This window comes from Calidris pugnax, unplaced genomic scaffold (assembly GCF_001431845.1).
Source record: "Calidris pugnax isolate Ruff unplaced genomic scaffold, ASM143184v1 scaffold31, whole genome shotgun sequence".
In the NCBI taxonomy this organism is placed as follows: Eukaryota; Metazoa; Chordata; class Aves; order Charadriiformes; family Scolopacidae; genus Calidris; species Calidris pugnax.
This window is the reverse complement of record NW_015090786.1, coordinates 1,690,767-1,697,208: the sequence shown is the minus strand read 5'-3', so window position 1 is coordinate 1,697,208 and position 6,442 is coordinate 1,690,767.

Below are 6,442 nucleotides of genomic sequence, written 5' to 3'. Positions count from 1 at the left end.
ACGCCGTTGCGCAAGGGCGCGCCGGGGCTGCGCGGAACAAGATGGTGGTTGCCCTGCGCAGGGGAGGGGGCGGTGGGCGAGGGGCTTAACGGGGCTCCCCGGGGGGCGGCGGAGCATCCCGCGGAACTGGGAGCGGCGTAAATGTGGGGGGTCCTGCCCGTGGCGAGATGCTGTTCATCAGGGGACGGCTTTAACGAACAACCCCTCTCTTCTGGCTGAGTGGCTTAACGTCAGCATCAAAACCTGGGGGGGAAAATAAAGCAACCCTCTTTTTTTTGGCTTCATTTTGGAGGCGACGTAGCTGTGAGTTGCGTCGTATGACAGAGGGCAAAAACCTCTTGCTTCTGTGCATTCAATATTTCAGTGAGGAAAGAGGCCGGGTTTTTTTCCTGCAGGAAAGTTTGCTGCTGCAATCTGCTTTCACGAAAAGTTCCCTTTGGAGAAGGTCTGACCTTTGTCTGAGGGACTGGACCTTCCCCACGCAAACACGGCTGAAAATGAAGCTTCCGCCAAAGACGACAGCCGAGGGGGGAAAGCCTGGAATATAACGTGTGCCTCCTCCCCCTTCCCATGGGATGCGCAGCTCTTGGATGCTGCATTGGGCTCCCTTCCCAAGATGACACAGCCTGAGAGCACACGGGCTGAATTATTGAGAAGGCGCTGAGATCACTGATCCGTACAGAGAGGACGCGCGGGGAACACACCAGATGTGTTCAAAGGCAAATAAAGCTACTCATAAAAACATCTAAACGATACCCTGCGTTTTCTGCAGGCCATCATCAGATGAAAGAGATGACCTCCACGGCGGGAAGGAGCCCTCAGCAATGAGCATGTTCCGGGCGCCCGTCTGTGCAGCGAGCAGTAGTTAGGTGGCAAAATCATCATTCTTCTGGGGACCAAAGGAAGATTTTGTTTTAATGGGCCTCTATAGGGTCTTGCAGTTCTTCACCAGATCCTTTTTTTTTTTTTTTTTTTTTTAGGGGGGCAGTCAGCAGGGACACCCCCAACTAGACCAGGTTGCCCAGGGCCTCGTCGAGCCTCTCCTTGAATATCTCCAGGGATGGGGCCTCAACCACCTCCCTGGGCAGCCTGTTCCAGTGCTCCACCACCCTCACAGTGAAGAACCCTCTCCTCATCTCCAGTCTAAATCTGTTCCCCTCCAGCTTGAAGCCATTGCCCCTCGTCCTGTCACTGCAGGCCTTTCTAAACAGGCTCTCCCCAGCCTTCCTGTAGGCTCCCTTCAGGTACTGGAAGGCTGCTATTAGGTCTCCCCGGAGCCTCCTCTTCTCCAGGCTGAACAACCCCAGCTCCCTCAGCCTGTCCTCGTAGCAGAGGTGCTCCATCCCCCTGATCATCCTTGTGGCCCTCCTCTGGACCCTCTCCATCAGGTCCATGTCCTTCTTATATTGAGGGCTCCAGACCTGCACACAATACTCCAGGTGAGGTCTCACCAGAGCAGAGTAAAGTGGCAGAATCCCCTCTCTGGACCTGCTGGCAACGCTTCTTTTGATGCAGCCCAGGATGGGATTGGCCTTCTGGGCTGCAGCTGCCCACTGCCTGCTCATGTCCAGCTTCTCCTCCACCAGCACCCCCAAGTCCCTTTCCTCAGGGCTGCAGGGCTTCTTTGCGCCAAGTAGGGATCAGGTTTTACCTCTGTCTTCACAGCTGCCTGATCTCAAAATATCTGCAGTATGGATGGCTGGAAGGGCAGACAGAAGCACCAGTCCTTCCTGAGCTGGGGACCAGACTGACAGTGGCACAGCTTGAGGCAAAACTGTTGGAAGGACCAGTCTGATAGTGCCCAGTCATCGTGGCCCCACTTTACCCCATCTGTATTTCACGATGTGCTTTGAGATGCCTGACACGAGAGAAAGACAGGCAGTCTACCGAAGGACTGAATTACTCTCTAGAAATGCTTATTTCTCCTTGTCTGATAAAATGCCTTTAAATTCGCCCCCTTACATAGATGTGATTCATCTGGGTTGATAACTTTTCCTTAGAGCAGCTATTGCTCCAGAAATAGTTTGTGCTCTTTTTTTTTTCTTTTCTTTCTGTTTTCTATTATTCTTAAATCTTCATTGTCCTTTGCTCTTGCTATCTTCCTCTGGATTGCTTACGTATTCCTCAGCAAAGATCCTTTGAGAATAGCTGTTTCCGTCACCCCTAAGGAACCAACAACCAAACTTTTCCTGCCACCATTTTCCACTTCTGATGCCATCGCTCTGCCTTTTCCACTGCAGCCAAGCTAATAAAAAGAGTAGCCATGTGACAAGCGCCTTAAAGTCACTCAGTGCAAGGCGAGCTGCAGGCACTCAGTGTCTGACAAAATCATAATATATCCTGTCTATGTCCTCCAGCAACGCATTCCTTAATTTGCTTCATTTTTCTTTTGCAAATGGAAACACACACACACACATATTAGATTTTTCTTACGTATTCCTGCACGTAGATGCACTCGACAGAGAAAAGAAGCGAGCTGGTCAAAATTAAAATATTAACAACGTTGGAACTAGAGAAAACATTAATTCTACAGATTATTAATTTTTAAAAATATAAGAAAATACATGGAACTTTGTCTGAAAACTTTCAGTATTGTTCCATCTTTTTGTTTTCCCCGTTTCTTACCGTATTTAAGCCATTCTTCTTCTTACCCTTTATAAAATAAAAAAGCACAGAAAAGCACAGAGAAAAATGTGGAGGAAGAGCATAAAAAAATATCTGGAAGCCAAATATATTAATTCATTTCATCAGAACCAATTTCTGTACACTTCCTTTCCAAAGGAAGGTTCAGTCTCCATAAAAATTGATTTAATAATTTAAGAATTTCTTAGGGATACTTTGCCACATTAAAATGAAATTCACCAAATATTAACAGTATTTCAAGAAAATAATTTTGCGGGGAATAGTTGAAACGTAGATCAAAATGTCCTCATCGTGAAGGGAACGGTTTACACAGCTCTTTCCTGAACAGAGCAGATTTAGAAGGCTGGCACTACAAAAACACACGCAGCCAGGCAGCCTGAAGGTAGAGCAGCTCAAAGAACAAGATTTTGGTCATGTTCTACCCCAGCCCCAGATGGGCCTTATTATGACAATAACCTTTTTTCAGTATTTTGACATCTTGCATGTAAACACATGAAAGATTTGTTTTAAATATAAATAACTTGGTAGAAGCAATAAAAAAAATGTTTCTGTCATCTGTAAGCAGATTTATCAAAGCATTTAAATAGTATAATGAAGAAATATGTGTTTTCCAATATGTCATCCTACCTCAGTCATGAGGGGAAAAATGGAGCCACTAATGCAGTTAGATGCAACATACTGATGGCACAGTGTAATTTATTTATTGTGCACACACACTTTCCCCTCTGTAAAACAGTGGGGGTGTCTGACTAAATCCATTGTGTGCATCTCAGCATCTTTTCATTTGCACTTGCAAACTATTATTTTTCTTTGATGCTTTTACAGTCAGTTGTGCCTGAACTTCATACAATTAAAATCCAAGCGCCCTGCAATCCTATAAGCACTACAATTAGGCACCTGATTAGAAATAAAAATAAAACTCAAATTTAAGACACAAAGGTGTTTCTGTAGGTGTTTGATATCAGAGACGCCAATTCACATTCAGAATGAAATTGTTTAAAAATAGCAATAGAACAGGACATTCTGGTACAAAAATGGAACAGAGAAAGCTAAACAAATTAAATACTAGATGGTGGATAAGGAAATGACTGTATTAAGACCAGTGTTGGTACCTCACTTTCTCCAGGGTGGTTTAAGATTCCAGGTGGCTTTTGCTGCTGTCTTTGACTTGCAGTTACATTGTCCTCAGCATCCTGCTCCGGGTATTCCTTCGGGACAGCTGTGCATATAGGATCAAATTTCCAAGAAACTAAAGAGATGAGAAATATGTTTGAAAGTGCATATAACCAGGAATATACACTCACATCCATTCCTCTTCAGCAGTGTTTATGTAGGTGCATAGTGTTAAGCATGTCCTTGAAGGATCTGAAAAGGGCTAAACACATCCTCTTCAGCAGTGTTTATGTAGGTGCATATTGTTAAGTGTGTCCTTGAAGAATCTGAAAAGGGCTTTGTCAAAAGCACCTAAATGACACCTAAATTAAAAGCAGCTAAATTCAAAGTCTAGGTCCCATTTTCAGAATCAATTTAGAAACTTCAAACATTTTAAGAGCACAAGAACAGCTGTAGGTGGTCAGAACAAGCAACTTTATAGGTTCATAGTGTGTCTTTAAAGTGGCTTAAAGTGGAAGCCCGAAGAACAGTGTGCTAGTGTTAGGGTCCTAAACTCCTAAAATATTGTCTTCAACGTGAGTTAATCTTTGAAGTCATGAGTTAATCTTTGAAGTCATTCGTTGACAACAGTGCTATAACTTAACAAGTTCCCACATGACAGCTGTGACTTCACAACTGATCTCATGACATGATCTTATCTCCCTGCAAGTGGCTGGTAAAACTCTCCCGTTTAAACCTCAGTGGGAGCCATATGAGGTTGAGGATTCACCTCAGGTGTCATTCTGTAATGGGGTGAGTTAGGGGAATGCAGTCATGTGTCCGAGCATGATGGTGATCTTTTACTTCGGCGTATTTGTAGAAAATGTCAGGATGCTTGACCTAGAAAGTCCCCTTGTATCTGAAACAAGGGAACCTCTAGAACTGAGCTCTGTTGGAAATCTGTCTGCAACTTCACATGGTGACAAGCTGAAAAATCAGCTTCTTGAGAGCAAACTAGTCATCTGTCTTTTATTCATCATCATAGGTCTCTAACAACATAAGGATAAATAGCCTTACAGTAGACAAGGGATAGCATCAGACCCTAATCAGAGAAATATTTCAGTATGACAAGCCTACTCACAGAATCATAAAGAATAAAACTGGAGAAGGGATTTTTAAGAGATTGCCTAGTTTATCTATCCCCCAGCCTGATGGCTGTTTGTCTGAGTGATATTTAAAAGCCTCCAGCAGCAGATACTCCAGAGCTTCTCTAGACAGTCTGTCCCAAAGCTTCAGTACCCGTGCAGTACATTTTTCCCAGTGGCTGACCTATCTATCACGTGCTGCAATTTAGCCCATTGTTTTTTATCTTATCTACTGTAGACTGACAGAGTAATTTATTTCTTTATTTGGAGACTGGTATAAAGTCTCAGGTAAAATCTCACTCTTTTTTTTTTTGGCTGCACAAACTCTGTTCTTTTCAATCTCTGGCATTTAAAACATTTCAGATGTACAGTATGAAGCATGGTGGGGACAGCATTTTGGTGGGCTTTCCTAATCAATCTACATGAGGTCTTTCCGTGCCATTTTTGCTGTTGGAACAGAATTTCACCTCTGGGACACTGTCTAAGTTGAAATATTTAATCTGTGATTTAAAAAAGTCAAGATCTCACAAACAGATGATTAAAAGTTTCACCCAGCATTAAGCCAACAAAAAATATCTTAATAGCTGTGTTACTTTGGAAAAAAAATAAAATAAACCCAACCCCAAACTTAGGCAACTGCAGGACTCTATCAAGCAAGTTCAAACATTAATTTAGTGTAAGTAAAAAGGTATCTGGAAATGTAATGAAGTTCACTGTTATATTAATACTGCATTAACTGGGAGCAAAGCAGTCAGACATATTTCACTGCTATAAAAATTTGCATATCAGAGATATGCAGGAAATAAAAGATAATGAATTCATAACTGAGCCAATAGTTTCGGTAAGCTTAGTCAAATGATGAGCTAGGACATTAAACATTCCGAAATTTCGGTACAGAATTAATACAGAATGCTGAAGAATGCTAAGTTTGGAATAAATGCTCATTTTATTAAAAATGGATGAATGTAGTCATGGGATAAAATTATTCATTAAATCATTTTTAATGCAAGTAATAGAAAGGCACGTAAGTCTGAAGAGCTCCCACTGATGATCTGCGCCTTGGCTTTCTTGAAGCCATTATCCAGACTTGCATATCTAAGTAGAAGGTGATCAGTTTTTGTCCTTGAGCACACACCAGCCTATGCAGCAGACGGATGAAAGCCACATTTGGGTGCGATGTGGAATGACAAATCTCAGTTGTTCTATGGCACCGGCATTACCTGTGCCAGAATAACGGCTGCCTTGGAGACCAGGTAGTGTTTGGTTTGACTGCACAAAGTAAAGGTGCTTGTGACTTCAGTGAGCCTCATGCAGTTTTTGGCTCGGGAAGCTGAGGACCATCCAAGACGGTATCAGCTATTTTCTTCAAATCCTGATGGGAGAGATGCTGTAGGATGTGTTCACTGCTGTGAAGGCACTTCTGAAACTCCTTTGCCGAATCCGTGGACATGTTTTCATCTTTTTAAGAGTGATCTTTAGGAACCTCAGTATGTCCGGCTTTGCAAACCCACTCAGTGGATTTGCTTTTAGAGTAAATTGCAGCTTTCATCTAACTGGAAAGA